Here is a 22,954-nt window from a genome sequence, read left to right as displayed (position 1 = left end):
GTTCACCGGTTTTGGAAAAATGTCCGGTTTTTCAAAACCTAGAAAGTCGAGTTTTTTTAATCACTCTAAAAAAGGCATTATAAATTACATCGTGGGCAAAAATGAAAACCAAAATGTTATTTATTTTTTATATTCAGTTAATTTTTTAATTAATGTTAAACATAAAATCATAAAATAGTTGAATTCGTATGACTTAATTTTCCAATCGATAAAAAAAATTGTTTAGATCAAAATTAAATTTTTCGTAGGTCTTTTTGATGAGAGATTACTGTCCCAAGGGCTAAAAGGACACTAATCTATAGGTGTAAAATGACAATATTTTTTTTGCATTCCACATTTCCTTTGGCACCTCCCCTATGGCTATCGAATTCGTCAGACAGTACAAACTTTGTACATTTTTATCAATTTTCATGGTTTTATGAAAGAGGATGATATATCATGATTAAAAAAGAAGTAAATTCATCAGTTTTTCGAGGAATATTTAGATATGTTGATCATGGTAGAAGACTTTTGTCACTACATTTTATATTTATTTTAATTTAATTAGAACATAGTCTCATAAAGACCCTATGTTATTATCGTTGAAAAATATTATTATAAAAATAAAACAAAAATAAAAATGTTAGTTAAAAAATTCTAACGACCATTTGCATGTCAGTTAACAGAAAGTAAATTGCAAATATCTTCTCTCCAAAACAAGCAATATTTTTTATTAAAGGAGAGTACTAAGTTCGAGTTTAGCCGCTAAAGTGAAAACTAAATCAGCAAACAAAGGCATAAAATTATACACATTTGTTGCAAATTTTATTATAACTTGATGGGGAATGGCCCAAAGCACATTTTTGTATTCCTTAAAATCGATTTTTAAAGAAAAGTAATCGTGAAAAAATGATGAATTTAGCGGCTAAACTCGAACTTAATACCCACCTTTAGGTAAGTACTATGTTCGCTTTTCGCGTTGAAATTTTCGCGGTTACTTTATTAAAACAGTTCAATATAAAGCAGATAAATTAACTCAATTGATGTGCAATTTCTTGTTCCTCTAGATTTCAGCAAGACTTTACAGGAATATGTCTGTTTTCATTTATAATTTTGATTATTTCAGGAAAAGTAATTGCGAAAATAAAGTGATTTTCAACTCGAAAACCGAACATAGTACACACCTTTTAATAAAAAATATTGCTTGTTTTGAAGAGAAGATATTTGCAATTTACTTTCGGTTAACTGACATGGAAATGGTCGTTAGAATTTTTTAACTATCATTTTTATTTTTGTTTTATTTTTATAATAATATTTTTTCAACGATAATAACATAGGGTCTTTACGAGACTATGTTCTAATTAAATTAAAATAAATATAAAATGTAATGACAAAAGTCTTCTACCATGATCAACATATCTAGAAAATAAGAAAATAAAAAAACACCTACAAATGTTTTGACTACTCATCATATCTTGATCGCTCCTATTCTCCACTAGAGGCGCTGCTGTCAAGAATTCAGACTGTCATAAAGGGTGATTTGTTAAGAGCTTGATAACTTTTAAAAAAAAAAAAACGCATAAAATTTGCAAAATCTCATCGGTTCTTTATTTGAAACGTTAGATTGGTCCATGACATTTACTTTTTGAAGATAATTTCATTTAAATGTTGACCGCGGCTGCGTCTTAGGTGGTCCATTCGGAAAGTCCAATTTTGGGCAACTTTTTCGAGCATTTCGGCCGGAATAGCCCGAATTTCTTCGGAAATGTTGTCTTCCAAAGCTGGAATAGTTGCTGGCTTATTTCTGTAGACTTTAGACTTGACGTAGCCCCACAAAAAATAGTCTAAAGGCGTCAAATCGCATGATATTGGTGGCCAACTTACCGGTCCATTTCTTGAGATGAATTGTTCTCCGAAGTTTTCCCTCAAAATGGCCATAGAATCGTGAGCTGTGTGGCATGTAGCGCCATCTTGTTGAAACCACATGTCAACCAAGTTCAGTTCTTCCATTTTTGGCAACAAAAAGTTTGTTAGCATCGAACGATAGCGATCGCCATTCACCGTAACGTTGCGTCCAACAGCATCTTTGAAAAAATACGGTCCAATGATTCCACCAGCGTACAAACCACACCAAACAGTGCATTTTTCGGGATGCATGGGCAGTTCTTGAACGGCTTCTGGTTGCTCTTCACTCCAAATGCGGCAATTTTGCTTATTTACGTAGCCATTCAACCAGAAATGAGCCTCATCGCTGAACAAAATTTGTCGATAAAAAAGCGGATTTTCTGCCAACTTTTCTAGGGCCCATTCACTGAAAATTCGACGTTGTGGCAGATCGTAAGTCTATTCATGATGAAATGTCAAAGCATACTGAGCATCTTTCTCTTTGACACCATGTCTGAAATCCCACGTGATCTGTCAAATACTAATGCATGAAAATCCTAACCTCAAAAGAATCACCCTTTATAATCGTTTTTACAACTGCTAATAAACAAACAAAAATACCCTTTATGTTAAATAAGCGAATACATTTCAAAAACACCTGTGTTACTTTTAAACTTGCTTTGACATTTAATAAACATAAATCCCTTAGGATTACACATACAAAAGATACAAAAATAATTACAAAATAAAGAAAATTTTTAATGACACTTTAATGGGTTAATTAAACACTTCAAAGGAAAACCTCTCCACCAATAATATTTATATCAAATCCCTTCATTCCATATTCTACCTTTTACTCAAACACCACGAACTCATTTACTGCCATATTTATATGTATGAAGGCATTCTTTCCTAATGTGATGAGAGAATCATGTATATAAACCACCACATCACCAAGTCCTCAACAAACTGTTGAAGCTGATGGAACAGAGAGTATAAAAGAGAAAAATATGGAACTCAGACATATGCTAAGATACTTAAAAGCACTCTACTCTAATACGAAACCCAAACCAAAAGGCCCAAACGAAGTACGACGAACGTAAACAATAATAAAACTGTGAGAATAACAGTGGTTAGATGGATTCGGTCGAATGTTGAAGAGACTACAGGTTTCGGTATATATAGGTAACTAACGCTTGCTATAAAATGTAGCCATGAAATCCATTATGGATTGCAATACAATATTCTGGTAAAATGGTTATAACAAATATCGACAAGAGACTGACTATACAAATGGTTTTCCCTCCCGTATGAGAATCATTATTGTTGCTGACTCTACCTACCTCTAAGCCTACCATAGAGACATATTGTAAAGGGATCCTAAATATACACATAGACGACCACACACGCACACAACACTTCATCCTGGAGACATAGTGTAAACAAAACACACGGTTAGAATACTACCATAAGTGTCTATCGTTTTCGTTTTGTCGCCATTGTCAAAGAGAATTTTCGTTTTGAAGAGGTGCTATTATAACAGCAACAACATTACTTTATTGTACCACGTTAACAAAAAAAAAAAAAAGAAAAAACACGAAATAAAAACTAACTACTAATAGATACGAGACACAGCTAGTGTGGCATATGGTTTGGAAAACACTGGGGGAAATATATATGAAGAAATCAATAAAATGTATTTCCTAGGAGAGCCATGAATGAGAAAATAGCATAAGTGTGATTTCTCTGCAACTGGCTTTAGTTGGAAATTGTTTGTGAATAAACTGATGCCATAATGGTTTCCCGGTAAATAAGTGGATAAGGGTTGTAATTTTGTTTAATAATTTATCGAGTCGTAAACAGTAAACTGCTAAAGATTGAATTTCTTCTTCCAAATCTTAAAAATCGATTAGAAGTTTGAAAAGGTATCGAATGATTTGCAAGCACAAATTGTATCTCCGCTATAGTCAACAAGTCAAATGTGGTGACTGGTTATGTACTAAACTAACTAACTTCACGTCACAAATTTGAAAATAGGATGTGATGAAAAATGTCCTCTCAGTTGGTCAATAAGTATTTGTAGACTATAACCCACAATGAATTTGTAAGAAGACCGCATTTCAAAAGGATAACAAATATCCCCAAGATTCCTTGAAAAATATCCTCCGGAATGTTTCAGAAATCGAATCGGAAGATATACGATATATAGAATCTATATTCGACTGAATAACGCCACAAAGTACTGCTAGGTTAAAGTGGCACTACGATTTATTTTCAGGCTTACTTAGACTATTCAGTCCATTGTTATAATGCTAAGCTTTACGCGGTTTTAATTTCCAGTAACTCTGTATAAACACCGCAACTCCTTGCCAAACAGTGTCTGCCCAAAAAGACCTGAAATGGCCTTCATCGGCCAAAGATCCACCTAATCAATGTAACTTCTTCCAGTGTTTTTTTGTTTCAAACATCCCGTATTAATTTAGCCTAGTGCAGAATGCAGGTAGCCCTATGGGCATTTTATAGACACAATAATAATAAAGGGGGGAACTATAAAAAATGAAAACTTTTTGTTACACAAAACGACGTCTTTTCCAAATCTTTTGTAGCGAAAACTTTATTTCCCTTACTCCACCCACCACACGTACAATTCCCAAGGTGGATTATTTTAATTATCTAGGGGATTATTTGAGAAATCCGCAATGCTTTTTGTTCCAAACTTTATACAACCACCCTCGGTAGAGTGTTGTAATGTCGCAGCCATTCTCGCGTTGTTCTTTCACTTGGAGGGGGAGGAATCGGCATGCATACATTCAACAACAATCACGTATACCACGAAAAAATAACATAGGCCGTAGTCTCGAAATACGACCACAATCCTCCCTCCCCCCTTTAATATACACGTACTTCAATCCTATATAAATTGAGGAAGAAGGCATCGCAGTAAATCTCTGGGGAAGTGGGTGGAGGGTGGTGCATATATCTACCTTCCATTGTCCAATCCAACCACCACTTGTAGATAACAGCAACCAAAAAAAAAATCCGCCCTTATTAACGCAAAAACAAACAAACGAGCACACATTTCATAGCCATTCATCCCATCCAACCGGGGGGGTTGAGCTGGGTTAAAGAACTCTTATCACTCCCCCAACTACACTGCCATCCTTCTGCCGTCAGTTATTTCATCCCTTCCTTGAAAAGTTTTAGAAATAAAAATTCGTCTTGCTCCTCGTATCCCCTTGCTCAAATCGTGGGGCGAAGTAAAGCAACAATATGTTTTAGACGTTATAGCCGCAGCCGAACTGTTGAATGCGCCATTTACCTACAAAAGAAACAAAAACAAATGGGGAAACTTCATGGCTATATATCCGTAATAGCCGAGAAAAGCAACAAGGACAAGAGAATTCACCATACCTGAAATATACATACATATGCGACATTATCGCATTGACGGAGAACTGCGCAAAATCCTGCCAGTAGAATTTTCTCTTAATTTACAAAGAAAATCCTGGAAAATACCGAGTTATGCCAATACTCTTTTACGAATATATTTTGAGTCCTAGAAAAGCCATTAAACCCAAAGCTACAGGTTGCATATGAAGAAACAACTCTCCCAGAACCGAACAGGCGAATAAATATTTAGAATTCCCAGAAGTGGAAAGGAAAGGAAATTTCTAGTTATTATAGTCGTTATAAGAGAAGGGGACGAAAATCACTTAAAAAACCCAGATACATTAAAAGGCTGTTGCTTCCCGGTATATACCCAGCATGTACAGCAGAAGGTTTTATTTTCGAAAGCAAAGCCAAGGGATTGCCAGTCATATTGTAGAAAAATGGTATGCTGAGGAGAGTAATATAAAAAAACGTCTTCGTGAATAACTCATATTTCCCCTACAATTCTTATAATAAATATTTACAAACATTATGTAGAATGCTTGCTTTTTAAAGTGGTCTTTTATATTAGAATGTAACACTTCACATGAAACAGCGTGCTTAAATTTGTAAGCCAAAAAACAGGGTGCTTCGTATTAAATATAACCAGGTTGGCATAAAAAGATAGAAATTTATGGTTATAATGCCATTCAAACATATTTCTGATGACCGTTATGGCTCGTATCAATGATTGCATTTCGATTCTATTTTCATCTTAACGGTAAAAACTTCGTTTCTATAGCCGAGTCCAAACCCACCCATAGGGGTAAATCATTCCCGCAAAAAATTCTTTGTATTTATTTGTTTGTTCAGGAAATTACGTTCATATGAAGTGAGCCTTATTTGTGGCCATCTCAAGGTGGTTACTACAGGGTATCAGACACGAAGTGTTACCAAATTCATCAGAAATGTCACAAGGATTACTGAGGTGGGATAATCCACCGCTGAAAAAACAGTTTGGCCGAAAATCGGTTTGAACTCACGATCACCATGGATTGTGTAGAAACTTCTACTAAAGACTGTCATCCACAATCGAATTACTTGGGTTGTGGTAATACTTGCCGATGGCAACACAGAAAAAATTTACAAAAATTTTTCAAATTAGTCTTAATTGAGTTTTAAAAAAATATTCAATTAAAAATTGAATTGATTCAACAAATTTTTTAATTGAAATAAAAATCAATCACAAAAATTAATAATATCAATTATTTTTTTTATAAAATTTTGATAAAATTTTCTATAGAAATAAAATTTTGACAAAATTTTCTATAGAAATAAAATTTTGACAAATTTTTCTATAGAAATAAAATTTTGACAAAAATTTTCTATAGAAATAAAATTTTGACAAAATTTTCTATAGAAATAAAATTTTGACAAAATTTTCTATATAAATAAAATTTTGACAAATTTTTCTATAGAAATAAAATTTTGAGAAAATTTTATATAGAAATAAAATTTTGAGAAAATTTTATAAAGAAATAAAAATTTGAGAAAATTTTCTATAGAACTAAAATTGTTACAAAATTTTCTATAGAAATAAAATTTAGGCAAAATTTTATATAGAAATAAAATTTTGACAAAATTTTCTATACAAATAAAATTTTGACAAAATTTTCTATAGAAATAAAATTTTTACAAAATTTTCTATACAAATAAATGTTTGACAAAATTTTCTACAGAAACAAAAATTTTATAAAATTTTCTATAGAAATAAGAGTTTGACAAATATTTCTATAGAAATAAAATTTTGAAAAAAATTTCTATAGAAATAAAATTTTTACAAAATTTTCTATAGAAATAAAATTTGGACAAAATTTTCTATAGAAATGAAATTTGGACAAAATTTTCTATAGAAATAAAATTTTGACAAAATTTTCTAAAGAAATAAAATTTTTACAAAATTTTCTATAGAAATAAAATTTTGACAAAATTTTCGATAGAAATAACATTTTGACAAAATTTTCTATAGAAATAAAATTTTGACAAAATTTTTTATAAAAACAACATTTTGACAAAATTATATATAAAAATGATATTTTGACAAAATTTTCTATAGCAATAAAATTTGGACAAAATTTTCTATAGAAATAAGATTTTGAGAACATTTTCTATAGAAATAAAATTTTGACCAAATTTTCTACAGAAATAAAATTGTTACAACATTGTCTAAAGAAATAAAATTTTGACAAATTTTCTATAGAAATAATATTTCGACAAAATTTTCTATAGAAATAAAATTTTGACAAAATTTTCTATAGAAATACAATTTTGACAAAATTTTCGATAGAAATAACATTTTGACAAAATTTTCTATAGACATGTTAACAACATTTTCTCAATTTTTTTCTTTATAAAAAAACTAAATTCTTGCGATTCCGAATATGGGAGGAACATTGGGATTTGTTTTTAATTTAACTTTTTTCATTAAGGTCAATTATATCGAATTTACAAATAATAAAAATATTATTTGAATTTTAAATTATTTAACTATTTAATATTTTCTATTTAACAGAATTCTAGTCGATATTTCCAATTATTTTTACTTTTGGGTTGCAAGGAGAATATAATCTAAACCCGTTCCAAAAGCATAGGGGAGGTATGGGAGGTATATTAAAAATGAACAGAAAGCACTAAACGTTTTCTAAATGTTCTACTGTTATATCTATGGGAATATATGTATATACACACAATTATAATATGCATATGAGTACTGTAGCATAAGGGTTTAAACATATTTTTTGATTTGAAGATTTGATATTGCCAAATTTTATGACTGTCATAAGGTCTATATTACTGCAAGTCCCAGAATATTCCCCTTGGAATATGGTTTTTTGTTTGGTCGTGTACCTTTTGGGAACAATTTACATTTTTTATTGAAAACCAAATCAAAAATTTAAATCTTATTTGCTTTTAGCTAACATTTTTACAATAAAGAAGAGCATACACGTTTTGGGGGGTTGAGATACTTCTACTACTGAATATAAGAAGGGGCAATAAAATATTTAACCCCTATTTTTGGTATTACATGGCGCGGCATTCTAGGCGCGCCAGCTGCATTACATGTGAGAAACAAAACCCCGTATCCTTAGAATTGTTACTATCAGGTAGTATAGAATTTCAAACGAGAAAATTCCAAACATTTTCTATAGCAAAATACTATGACGAAGCACCATAAAAAATTTACGAAGTAGAAATAAATGAAAGGGGGCGCACACGTCCATCAGGATAAATGTTTTAATGTGTTTTCTTTTTCAAGAAGGAAACGCAGAAGGCATTCAAATCAATGTATTTTTTTGGGGAGAAATTAAATGCTGGATGATTTATATATTGAATTCGGGAAATTAAAATGGTAACCTATTTTATCAGTAACCCTATGGTGGATGGGTATAGTAAACAAAAAATTGCTGGTTTTAACTAAAATTTGACTCTTCCTTGAAGAGTTTTTAAAAGCCATTTTTTAATTCAGATTATGGAATTTTATTATTAAAAATAATTTAAGTTTATCCCAATAATTTCCTTATCTTCTAAATCAAATTGTTTTGGTAAAAACATCCATTACTTTTTTAGATGTTTTTCTTCGCAATCTTTTATGCAAAAGATTATCGTTTTCTAATATATTTGAGTATATTTATGAATTTCATTAGAATTTAGTGATTCAAATGCTCTTCTGAGAACTTATTAAAATATCTATTATTCCTCATTTCTTCTCAATACTGGTTTATTCTTCTATTGCTTCAAAGATAGGACCCCCTCTATCTCTCCTGATATTGATAGTATGTAGTTGTAGTATAATGAAATCATAACAATTTTATTTTATTTTTAACACAAAAATATATAAACAACAATATTTGTTTATACAAGAACAAAAAAAAAATAAAAAAAAGACAACAGAATTGTACTCAATTAAAAAAGCAATACACGTTCTTCATTTAAGAAAAAAAAGTGACTTCTTCACTAACATCACAAGTCATTTGCTTTGTGTCATTGTCAGTCGCCGACAATGTATCCACCAAAAACCACCAAGAGGAGTCAATGGTCTTTGTTATGCTAAACGAATATAACGAAGCAAAGCGAAATCCAATGCCTTTTCTTTCGGTTTTATTCTTTGTTGGAAGAAAACAAAACAAACCCGTTTTGATCGCACAGAAAAAGGAGGAGATCTTTGGATAGGTCCAAGAATTCTCAATTAAAATTATATCACATAGCTATGAGATGATAAGATAAGAAAAACATGCAGAACTTAAAAATTTCTACTGTCCTGGTTTCCACACTATACAGATAGTCATTCAAGAGACGGTATAATGCCTTATTAGGCGTTATTTGCACGGTTGAATAAAACTATAGAAATAAAATTCTGAGAAAATTTACTATAGAAATAAAATTTTGAGAAAATTTTCTATAGAAATAAAATTTTGAGAAAATTTTCTATAGAAATAAAATTTTGAGAAAATTTTCTATAGAAATAAAATTTTGAGAAAATTTTCTAAAGAAATAAAATTTTGAGAAAATTTTCTATAGAAATAAAATTTGGACAAAATTTTCTATAGAAATAAAACTTTGACGAAATTTTCTATAGAAATAGAAATTTTGACAAAATTTTCTATAGAAATAAAATTTAGACAAAATTTTCTATAGAAATAAAATTTTCGATAGAAATAAAATTTTCTATAGAAATGAAATTTTGACAAAATTTGCTATAGAAACAAAAATGTTGACAAAATTTTCTATAGAAATCAGGGCTGTGGAGTCGAGTCAATTTTGCTCGACTCCGGCTCCGACTCCGACTCCAGCATTTCTTATTAGCCTCGACTCCGTCTCCGGAGTCGACTCCAGGTGGTGTACCTAAATCTCATTTTAACAGTATTCCAATTGTAATTTTAAGGTGTAGTGTTCCAAAAATAGACCGATATAAGTATTCTATTTTGTCATATGTGTTTATATGTGCTAAAGAACCCTAATTTTAAATTTTGATACGACTCTACGACAAATCTCAGCATTTCAGGTATGTAAAGAACTCTACATTTTAATTTCAGGCCAATAAATTAAAATACGACACAAGACTATATAGAGACCACATCAAAATATGGGTAGATAACAACAATCTTCAGAATATGTATTTATAAAAACAAAAATTTTCAAAAAATAATTAGGCTTCCAGAAGTTTAAGAAGTAAAATCCTGGTATTAATCTATATAGGCATTTTATAAAAAATAAATCTATATAAAAAAGAAAAATACACAGAAATCAAAGTGTCTGGCTAATTAGATAGAAAGTTTAGATGTTAAAAAAGGTATTGTGTCGGATATAGAAAACAAACATAAACTGCCAAAAATTAGGACGGGCGGAATTTTAAATAACCACTACCATACAACAGATAACAGGAATAGCTGGACAGTTACGAATATTATGGTGAAACTTCGATTTATAAATGGTCTATCAGTTATGGACATTAGAGGCCATTAATTTATTGTAAAGAATTTCGAGTGGCTTTGATGAAACAAACATTCTCCCAAAAGACTGGCTCTGATAGCACGTTGGCAGAGGTTTAATTTAAAATTACAGCTTCCAAGGACATCGGGTGTATATGGAGATTCCTCAAGTAATTATCTCTATATACAAAATCTGTGCCGACGGGAAATTTTCGCATTTATTTATGGATCTCAATCAACTCAAAATTTCTGACAAATCTTATAAAATGTTAGACTGGGAAAAAACTTCTTAAAACAAATCAGAAGATGGGTTTATATGTAGGTGCTATATCTCAAAATTGTCCGGTATGACCCATCTTCGAACTCGACATGCCTGCAAAAAAAATTTGAACGTTAGGTTCTACTGCTATATTGCCTTAAAATTGTACTTTTATCAAGAGTACATATATGGTCAAAAATCGATATTTTAATACACCCAAAGAAATTTGTTAGTAGGGACAGCAGAAAAGTCTGCTAATACAGCAGAAAGTCTGCTGAAAAAGGGACAGCAGTCATTGTTTGCTGAAATAGCAAACATTTCCTGCTATTTTTGAAGCTCGATTACACTAAAACATGTTTTATTTTGGCTAATACAAATAAAAATGTCAACTTAGGAGCTATCCTAACATAATTAACACAATATTTTATGAATATCTATAGTATTTGACCAAAAATCTGAATATTTATCGAATTGAGGCATAACAGCAAACAAAATGTTTGCTGATCGTATTTAGGAGCTTGTAAGTATATTACAGTGCAAAAATATACCAAAAACTACTTTTGGTTCTTAAATAGGCTTTGGGGAAAATTGTATAACCTAAAAATTTTATAAATTGTTGTTCATTACGCCCTGAAGTACAAAAATATAACAGCAGACATCGACTGCTGTTTTTAGCAGACTTTTTTCTATGAGTGTATGTTAAAAATGAACAATCAATTGTGATCAATTCAGTCCATATTCTAGTAAAACCTACTTTTTATATCACCGTGAAATTTCACTCATATAAATACACTTTGAATGGCCTGAAATCCATTACTTCGTTTTCCGTTGCTCGATTAAAAACCCTAATGGAATCTAATTTGTCGAAATATTTCTTTAGTTATAAAGATAGGAAGATTTTTTCAAAGTTTGTTTCGCCGGAGTCGGAGTCAAGCAAATTTTCTACGACTCCGGCTCCGACTCCAGCAAAATCTTCAGACTCCGACTCCAAGACTCCTACTCCGGCTCCGACTCCACAGCCCTGGTAAAAATAAAATTTTGACAAAATTTTCTAAAGAAATAAAATTTTTACAAATCTTTCTATAGAAATAGAATTTGGACAAATTTTGTATAGAAATAAAATTTGGACAAATTTTGTATAGAAATAAAATTTGGACAAATTTTGTATAGAAATAAAATTTAGACAAAATTTTCTATAGAAATAAAATTTTGACAAAATGTTCTATAGAAATAAAATTTTGACAAAATTTTCTATAGAAATACAATTTTGACAAACTTTTCTATAGAAATAAAATTTGGACAAAATTTTCTATAGAAATTAAATTTTGACAAAATTATAGAAATAAAAATTTTGACAAAATTTTCTATAGAAATAACAATTTTGACAAAATGTTCTATAGAAATAACAATTTTGACAAAATTTTATATAGAAATACAAATTTTGACAATATTTTCTATAGACAAGAAATTTTGGAAAAATTTCTATAGAAATAACATTTTTACACATCTATTGACCCATAATTTAGTAAGGGGTCTTAAATCTTGAAAACTTGACGTAGCCGTTTTTATTTTGCAACCAATTTCGACAACGTTGCCTTTCTCGTAGAACATATGGAAGAGTAATAGGAAACATGTCCATAAGAAATATGGATACGCCAAAAATGTGTATGTTTGCATGTTGAAAAGGTACCAGAATTTCATATTCTATAGACTTCTTCGGGCAATTTCTTAGTAATTTTAATAAAAATGTTGTTTGTAATAATGAAAATTCACATTTTCTAGATTCTTTTTCTCTTCATGCATACAGTTTTCTTGTTTAACTTACGGATAAACTCTCTCCCACATACACAAAAAAAGTTAAGGTACCCTTAAAACTATTTTTACAATTGAAATTCATTTCACAAACTACTGACTAGAACAATTTTTGAAGACGGATCTTCATATGTATTTTCTTTGTAGTTTCATATTCCAAGAACCCAAAATGTTTGCTGGAAATCCTTTGAAATTATTTATAGATTGTTTATAAACTATTGTATTTTCTTAAGAATAGACTAACTACTCTTTGTATCCTTTTCTTGTTTTCTTTTCACACATCCTACAAATATAAATCCATTAATGTTGGTTGCGCTTGCTTGATGCTGTTGCCTGTTCTCTTTCTAGTTTCATAAAGCTACACAGTTACCCAGAATAGAATTCTTAGAAAATTCAATTCAAAAAAAAATAGGATTCCTTTTTTGGAAATTCCTATTATACAAGGTCAGTCACGTAGTAATAGTTTCTCCATTTGTGTGCAGCACATCCTTTTGGGTGTACAACAAAAACAAAAAGAGTTAGGTAGATAGTTCTCACACAGCATTTCATTTCCATTTTTAAATTGAACAAATTACACATACCAGGGTATTTGATAAACATGCATTTACTCACACACGTATGTATGTGAATTTCCCAAAAATAATCCTTGTGGATTTGAATGGTAAGAACATAATACCCCCATTAAACAATTTTTTTTCAAAATGAAACGTAAAATTTAATGAGTCAACAAGGAAGGTATATTAATAAAAATGAAGAAGACACACTTTAGCTCATTAAATGTGTAAAACAACTGAAACCTTATGGATTACGCGACCAGCCTTTGGAGAAGGTTAGCCTTTTCGAGAAGTAAATAAAACTCAAAGCAACTTTCACAGACCATAACATTTTTCAATGGCTTCCACAAAGGGATGATTATTTAAGTACTCTGTTATTCACACCATCAATTCGTTTCAACACTTCCTTATGAATACGTCTACAAATTTTTGTGGTACACAAATTCCTATTTTATTGGCACTGGTGTATGGGAGCTATATTTAAATATGAATCGTTATGCTTCTTTTCCGTATCTTTGGACTAGCGATGTTATGTTCCTATATATCTTCGTCAGTCGGGCATTATCGACTCGTTATTATCATATAATATTTCTATAGAAATTTTTGTAAAAATTTTATTTCTATAGAAAATTTTGTCAAAATTTTATTTCTATAGAAAATTTTGTCAAAATTTTATTTCTATAGAAAATGTTGTTAAAATTTTATTTTTATAGAAAATTTTGTGAAAATTGTATTTCTATGGAAAATTTTATTTCTATAGAAAATTTTATTTCTATTGAAAGTTTTGTCAATATTTTATGTCTATATACAATTTTGTCAACATTTTATTTCTATAGAAAATTTTGCCAAAATTTTATTTCGTTTTGTTATTGTTGTTTTTTTTTTTTCTTTAATCATTGTTGTTGTTTTTTTCATTCGTTTTGCTTTGTTATTGTTGGTTTTGTTCTTTAAGCATTGTTGTTGTTTTTTGATTTCAGCTTAAAACCATGCATTGACTAAACTAGAAGTGTAGATTAACCAAGACAGGAAAAGAATGTTTGTCAAATTTATTTGGGCAAAGCCCTATAGACTGCAAGATGGTTGGATGGACGCACGTTTCGGAATTACCACATTCCTCATCAGCATCCTCTACTTGCAGCAAAACTATCAACCAATTATCAGAATAAAATCAGGCAGTTCATTAAACCCAACAATGAACCACACTTGAACCTTCCGAAAAAAGGTTTTGCATGATATCCGACTTATGCCGAAATAAATTCGTACAAACATATCTCTTTTCCTATGCCTCTGTCAAATCATCGATTTGAGTGCAGTTGGCTGTGTTTATTTTGAGCGTGCTTCCTCTTTGTTTCATTCGTTTTTTTTTTTTTTTTTGATTTCAGCTTAAACCATGCATTGACTAAACTACAAGTGTTGGTTAAGCTACACTTGTAGTTGAAATAAAAAAAACAACAACAATTTTATTTCTATAGAAAAATTTGTCAAAATTTTATTTCTATAGAAAATTTTGCCAAAATTTTATTTCTATAGAAATTTTTGTAAAAATTTTATTTCTATAGAAATTTTTGTCAAAATTTTATTTCTATAGAAATTTTTGTCAAAATTTTATTTCTATAGAAAATTTTATCAAAATTTTATTTCTATAGAAAATTTTGTCAAAATTTTATTTCTATAGAAAATTTTGTCAAAATTTTATTTCTATAGAAAATTTTGTCAAAATTTTATTTCTATAGAAAATTTTGTCAAAATTTTATTTCTATAGAAAATTTTGTCACAATTTTATTTCTATAGAAAATTTTGTCAAAATTTTATTTCTATAGAAAATTATGTCAAAATTTTGTTTCTATAGAAGATTTTGTCAAAATTTTATTTCTATAGGAAATTTTGTCAAAATTTTATTTCTATAGCAAAATTATGTCAATATTTTATTTCTATAGCAAAATTACGTCAAAATCTTTTTCTATATGTTAATGAATCTAAAATTTGTATATAGTTTTTATTTTTTCACATATGCCCTACTTTTAGGATTTAAATCTTCTTTCCCGAATTGATTAAAAAATGTATACTACTAATTCAATATTTTCTTGGGTAATTTATGCGGATAAATCAATTATTAGGCCTAACGAAGAAAAACGATAATAATTAACAAATTCATCTTCATCAGTGGTGAATCAATTGTGAACGTTAAAACAGTGAGTGAAAACAAAAAAGAAAAATATTTCTAGCCACACTTTTCTTATTTAGCACACAAAGTCAGGCGTGGTAAATTGTATGTGAATTCGAAAAATACTTTAATATAAGGCCAATAAGTCAAGTCCCAAGTCGAGAGCAATTTTATTTTTCGAGTATACATTATTTCTTTTACTTATTAAATATGAATATTAAGTAAAAATTCTCTGAAAAAAAAAAATTTGTTTTAAATATACGTGAACAACCCTAATGTCTGTCTCTAGTATTGGATTCTTCAGTATCTTGATAAAAATAAGGCATTTAGTGCAACATTTACAAAAAAAAATTATATTGCAATCTTAAAATCAGCTGTTTCAGAGATACTACCTTATTATTGCACCATGTTCGAAATGCAATGTGATATAATTTTGAAAAGGTTTCATGTTTCAAATTGCTTTACAATTCATCTCTAAAGCCTTGTTCAACCATTACAAATGTCTCCAATTATTTCGACTGTAAATAGGGACCTCCTTTTTGTCACCTCGAAATACCTTCTTTGTATATTGACAAAAATCTGAATTTTCCATCTCTGATGCAAAAACAGACCGACATAGAGCCACTGTTCACACAAAAGTTCAAACTGAGTTCATACAACCAACCAACCAACTAACCAACCGTCAACTATCATCATCATCACCATCAACTCCGCCAACGTATAAAAATTTTAAACCACAAAGAACAATTGAAAGAACGTTGATGGAAAAAAATTGTGTAGGTTTTTTTTTCGTTTCACAGGCAGTGTTTTTTTTTTCAACTTGCTTTGTTGTTCTTTCACGTTTCCCGCATATGGATATAAGTGTGTGTGCATGTGTGCTTTTCATCTATTCTTTTTGGTCTTGTTATTCGTTGCCGCGATTACTGGTTTTTTGTGCGCGAAATTTTTAACAAAACAGAAAGAAATTTACCAAAAAAGAAAAAAAATGTAACAAACAAAATAAAACGAAACAAGAAAACATAGCAACATGCTCCCGGTAATGTCTACGCTGCTGCATAACTGCAGCGTTTTTATAAAGATATAATATCATCATATTAATAATTAGAATTGGCAAAGAAAAAACAAAATAAACAAGACAAACTCATATTTACCCACCGTTATTTAGAAAAATTCAAAATACATATCTTCTTTTTAAGACATTTTTATGGGTTTAATATTCTATATAAAGCTCTACAAATTTCTGGCTTTATACTACGAAAATATCCATTTTCCATGCTTAATTTTCTTTAAGAAATCATTGGAGAAAAACTTATTGAATTGTATCATTTCATTTCATTAACTCGAATTTCACTGGGGAAATTGATATTACTACTTTAAATTTTTTATGTCAAAGCATTTGTCTCCAACAATATATTTCCCCCCTTGAGATTTAAAACGCTAAATTGACATCACAAAAATTCACTCTACTGCGCAACGGTGTTTTGTGAGAAAATTAGATATGGAAGAAAATGACAAAAGAGAACATTAATTTCTCTTTGATGAATTTATGAAAAATGTACTGAGATTTAAGAGTATATGTACAGTTGTTCGTAGTTGTGTTGCAGCCACATTCTGGTTCATAATAGAGTTGCCAAGTAAACGGACTCATGCGAATATCATAGCCTAAGAAAGGTACGCAACATAGTGGTAAGGCATAAATGGACGTTTCAGTGACATAAATTAATATTTTTATTCAGATATCCTTCGCACTTAAGAAGTCTCCAAAATAATTGCAATAATAATGACCATTATCTATAGACCAATATGGAGCAATAAATTAGGTTTACAAACGGCTTACAATAAATCCAAACAATCTATTTAAGTTATTTATGTTTTGTGAGCAGAAGAAAAGGCTATTCATAAAGTAGCAAATCGACTAACCTTATATAGAATTTTGTAAGCGATTTCGTAATCCAATAAAGTTATTTCTTCAAAAAAAAAAAAAAAAAATAATTCACAAAAACAAACAAAAAATTATTTAGGTCTAATAGGATATGTGCCATAGTTGTAAATATACTATTCTAATTACATTTTTTTTATTGTCAATTTATTTATTTATATTCTTCTTCATTGTATAATATTAATACATATATCGCAATATGTTTCTTACATATTAGTGTATTTTAGATATGAACTTTGGATTATTTTATGAACTCATATTTAAGTCATCTGACTACATATTGCATATCTTTGAAAAAACACATTTTAAGTAATATGGATTTAGTCCAATCATTAATTTAGTTCAACATCAAAAACCTAAATTTAATGGACTCAGAGAAAATCCATTTTTTTAATAAAAATTTCAGTAACATAAAAACTTGCACAATACAACTAATTCCTCAGAAATCATTTCATGATTTATCTATACGAGCTCCATAGTTGGATTTCATATCACATAATACTTGAATAATTCGACTTTGTCATGTTGCAATCACAGTTGTCACACGTGCTCTGCTTGTAATCTACCAAAAATTTTAAGTAAATTTTTCCAAAAATCTACCAAATTTAAAAAATATTTTTGTAGCGTATGATATTTTTTTGTGGTAATGCTTAGTACTAAGTTCGTTTCTGCCAAAAACGAATATCTTCATCTATCTCTATAAATAGGGTCTCAAACCCAGGGGTGTTAACTTATATATGCGAAATAATATGCCTGCCTATTTTTTCGTGCGAAAAAATCCATGTAAATATGTAACTGAAAGTAGTGCTTATTTATTTTAGAAGTTTATTTCAGTATTTGCATTTTTTTATTTTTATTTTTATTAAAGAATTTAAAACCATAATAAATTATGATATTAAAAGAGATAAGTGCTAGCAACTAAGGTTTTCGACCTAATTTGAATTTTTATATATTACGATCTCTCCTTTTAGCGATCATTTTTTGGGGTATAAATATCCCTTGATTTTTTACGATTTGGCTTGCATCGACAAGTTACTACGATTTTAAAAAGTGAGAAGTCGAAAAGTTTGTCAAAATTTTAGTTCTATCGAAAATTGTTTGATAAATTTATTTCCATCGAAAATGTTGTCAAAATTTTAGTTCTATAGAAAATCGAAGTACCTCTTAGTTGGAGAGGAATACTTTGTAGAATTTACCAAAACATGAAAAATTCTACCAATCCACCAATCATTCTGATTGCCAATTTGCCTAATCCTAATCCTAAAAGTAAACTGATTTTCGCTGCGTAAATCAAAAATTATAATGGCATGGAGAAAATCCCTATGATCCTGCAAAAATGCATTTAAAATTTGTAATCTACTCTTAATAGGTTTTTGGTTTCATTGAATAGATGATTCTAAAGAAGAGTCGTTTATTCAAATATTTGTCCGAAATATTCCATACAGTTCTTCGGAAGTGACAGAAAATCATTAGGAAAATTTTAATATTTCTGCAACACCTTCATTCACTTTTCATAAAAAAGTTCTTATTTTCGTATTTTGTTTTGGTAAGGAAAACATATGTTCGCATTCATAATATTTATTTGGATTTTCAGTGCGAAGACCCCATAACAAATTCAATTCTGTGAAAACACGCACGCACGTCAGTTTGTTGCAATGTGAATACACGGAAAAATATTTTTTTCTTCAATCAAGAAATTAATTGATGCAATAAATTTTTAATTGAACAATTTGCTTCAATCAATAAAAAAAGTGAAATTAAAATATCTTGATGCAATTAAAAAAATAATTTATTCAATGAAAAAAAAAAAAATAAATAATTGACACATTATATTTGTGATTGATTTTTGTTTCATCAATTAAATTGATTTTTTTTAATTCAATTAAAATATTAATTTGAAAGTTTTAGCTAATATTGTTGTTTTCTTTTCTGTGTGAGAAAATTTGTTAACTTGTTCTTGCAAAATAATATATGTGCATATCATGTGCATGCGAGAAATACAATATTGCTATTACAAAATTTTCTCAATTATTCCAAAATAACGTTTTATGCATAGCGTAGAATTTTTCGAATGAAAATCAAAAATTATTTGCAACATAATTTCTCATCGGTGCCTCTAAAAAATTTGTCCCGTTTCAAAATTGTTTGTATTAGTACAAATGATGAAATTCGAAATTCGTTAACACGAAAGGCTTAAAATAATCCATATAATTTCCAAGGGATTTTGTCAATTATTCACAAAAAAAAATTTTCGCCAAATAACATAATTTTAAGACTGCATAACTATAAAATTGGTCGCAAAAACAAACGCTTCATTGACAAATTTTCCGCACAGGGAAAAGTTGGGATTTTTATCGAAAAACAGGGAACAAAACAATAAACACAATTGTGGCAATTTTCTTTTATTTTTTGCTATTTGCGTTCATCATATGCTTCCTCATATAGTATATATGATCGAAATTGAAAAATTTAGCAATGTATTTTAATTTGGATGGTTATTTATTAGGTTCAATCCTTTGTGTTTCATCAAACATTTGTTGTTTTTGTATTTTCTTTTTTATTCTCATATCACAAAATTTCACAATTTTTATCCATGCCGACATATATTCGCACACATACACACACACGCACATACATTTATGCTGATCCAGCATTCTTTTGAATAATCCAACCTTCTTATTCTACATAAGATCGCTGTCATCATATCTTAGTGATTTTTCACTCATAAATTGTTTGAAGTTTCTTTTTTTTTCGGGTTCAAGTCGTTTTGAAATCACAAAATTCTTGAGAACTTTTTTTCTGGTTAATTTTAATCCATGATTAATATGAGCGGCCACGATGTTGTTGATTTCGTTGATGGTTGGTGGCTTGGTTGAACAAAAAAAAAGCAAAAGCCAGAAGTATGGTTCACTCACACAAAGCGGAATAAATGCGCGGCGAGTTGTGTGTTATCGCCATCAATTTTTTAGAACTGCCAGATATACAACTACATTTGGTTGATTTGCTTGTTTTTTTTTTCTTTATGTCAAAGCAACAAAAAATTTTGCCATTTCCAAAACACTGCTTTCTTCACCCAGTATTGGGGTTTCAACTTTTATTTTAACCACTCTTACATTTCTATCTTATATTCTATATGTAAAACATAAAATCAAAATAATTCACCTTTTTTCCTAAGATTATTTCTTTATTTTTTGGGTTTTACTTGCTTCACCACAAATATAGTTGCAAATTTATGTGAGTGTGTTTTATCAACAAATTATATTCTTTCCGTACTTATTTTATTTTGCGTTGTTTTTTAGAATAAATTTGTGCTTGTTATATTTGTTTGATGTTAACTTTTTTCGTGTGTAATTTTTGTTTCAAAGTTAGTTATTCTTTTTCCAAGGGGTGACGCCGATTAAACAACAAAAAAAGAGTAAAACTACAAATTCAACGGACAACGGGCGTACAAACGAAATATACGCGCGACGACGACGAAGAACGACAACAGAATGATATATAAAATGGTTAAAATTTGTTGTACAGCCAGAAAGGCACACGCACACAATCACACATATACGCGCAACGAATCTCGCGCGCTCTCTCTCTGTCTCTAAAACTCACCATTAAGAATAAAAATGGAGAGAACACCAACGAGAATACTCTGGGTAAACAAAGCAAACAAACGACAAGCCAAGCGGCAAGAAGACAAGCCAGCCAAAATAAAGAAACAAGAAGTAATACAGGGAGAAGAAACAAAATAACCAAGAACTATTACCAGTGTTGTCTCTTTGGCGTTTTTTAATATTAAGGGCAATTGATTTTCTTGTTATTTTTGTAAAGGGTGATTTGTTAAGAGCTTGATAACTTTTTTTTTAAAAAAAACGCATAAAATTTGCAAAATCTCATCGGCTCTTTATTTGAAACGTTAGATTGGTCCATGACATTTACTTTTTGAAGATAATTTCATTTAAATGTTGACCGCGGCTGCGTCTTAGGTGGTCCATTCGGAAAGTCCAATTTTGGGCAACTTTTTCGAGCATTTCGGCCGGAATAGCCCGAATTTCTTCGGAAATGTTGTCTTCCAAAGCTGGAATAGTTGCTGGCTTATTTCTGTAGACTTTAGACTTGACGTAGCCCCACAAAAAATAGTCTAAAGGCGTCAAATCGCATGATCTTGGTGGCCAACTTACCGGTCCATTTCTTGAGATGAATTGTTCTCCGAAGTTTTCCCTCAAAATGGCCATAGAATCGCGAGCTGTGTGGCATGTAGCGCCATCTTGTTGAAACCACATGTCAACCAAGTTCAGTTCTTCCATTTTTGGCAACAAAAAGTTTGTTAGCATCGAACGATAGCGATCGCCATTCACCGTAACGTTGCGTCCAACAGCATCTTTGAAAAAATACGGTCCAATGATTCCACCAGCGTACAAACCACACCAAACAGTGCATTTTTCGGGATGCATGGGCAGTTCTTGAACGGCTTCTGGTTGCTCTTCACTCCAAATGCGGCAATTTTGCTTATTTACGTAGCCATTCAACCAGAAATGAGCCTCATCGCTGAACAAAATTTGTCGATAAAAAAGCGGATTTTCTGCCACTGATTTTGGTAATAAAATTCAATGATTTGCAAGCGTTGCTCGTTAGTAAGTCTATTCATGATGAAATGTCAAAGCATACTGAGCATCTTTCTCTTTGACACCATGTCTGAAATCCCACGTGATCTGTCAAATACTAATGCATGAAAATCCTAACCTCAAAAGAATCACCCTTTATTACAGCAAGCAACTATTGGGATTATACTATCATGTAATCTACATATCCTATTATATCCCTATTTGTATATATTTATGTATTATGACATTTATTGTATTCCTTATGTTATTGACATTTAGTAATAAAGAGTTCTACTTCCGCTGTAACCGTGCGCTCTACTATAGGTTATGTTCCCAGCTTAGAAATAAAATTATAATTCATCCTAAATTATCAATCTAATCTCGACATGTCGAAGCCGGAAAGTAATACAGGAGGATTGTCTATCGAAAGACTTTTTGGGAGAGAAAATTATCCCACCTGGAAAATTGCTGCGCAGGCTTATTTGGATTTAGATAATCTTTGGACTACCACGATCGATTATGAAGTCGATGAACAGGGAAATCCAAAAAAAGATGTGAATCCAGATCAAGACAGGAGAGCGAAAAGTAAGCTGACGTTGATAATCGACCCGGTATGTTATGTTCACATACAAAATGTAAAAACAGCAAAAGACCTTTGGAACCAGCTAGCAAAAGCATACGAAGATTCTGGACTGACTCGACGCGTAGCATTATTGCGAAAGCTGATCACAACGTCTCTTGCAAGCTGTGGATCGATGGAAGTATATGTAAAAGAAATTGTTACGACTGCACAATCTTTGAACGGTATTGGTTTCACGATAAGTGAAGAATGGGTTGGCTCATTGTTACTTGCTGGACTACCCGATGAATACCGACCAATGATTATGGCTTTGGAAAACTCAGGAATTAG

The 22,954-nt window shown here is 30.3% G+C and overlaps 1 protein-coding gene across 4 annotated transcripts in view; it reads right to left on the bottom strand.

Annotated features, from left to right (window-relative positions):
* Positions 1-20,950, bottom strand: part of brat (tripartite motif-containing protein brain tumor) — a 42,581-nt gene extending 21,631 nt beyond the window's left edge. For 3 of the 4 annotated variants that reach the window (XM_075294106.1, XM_075294110.1, XM_075294111.1), the window contains exon 1: positions 20,612-20,950. The gene's annotated coding sequence lies outside the window, so the exon portion shown is untranslated. Of the gene's footprint in view, positions 1-20,121; positions 20,342-20,611 lie in introns of those variants that run through there. The other variant, XM_075294109.1, reaches the window with a different exon arrangement.
* Between the last annotated feature and the right edge of the window lie 2,004 nt (positions 20,951-22,954).

Source organism: Haematobia irritans, chromosome 2 (assembly GCF_050003625.1).
Source record: "Haematobia irritans isolate KBUSLIRL chromosome 2, ASM5000362v1, whole genome shotgun sequence".
Classification (NCBI taxonomy): Eukaryota; Metazoa; Arthropoda; class Insecta; order Diptera; family Muscidae; genus Haematobia; species Haematobia irritans.
The sequence above is the reverse complement of the archived record's forward strand: the minus strand, read 5'-3'. Positions and strand labels throughout refer to the sequence as shown.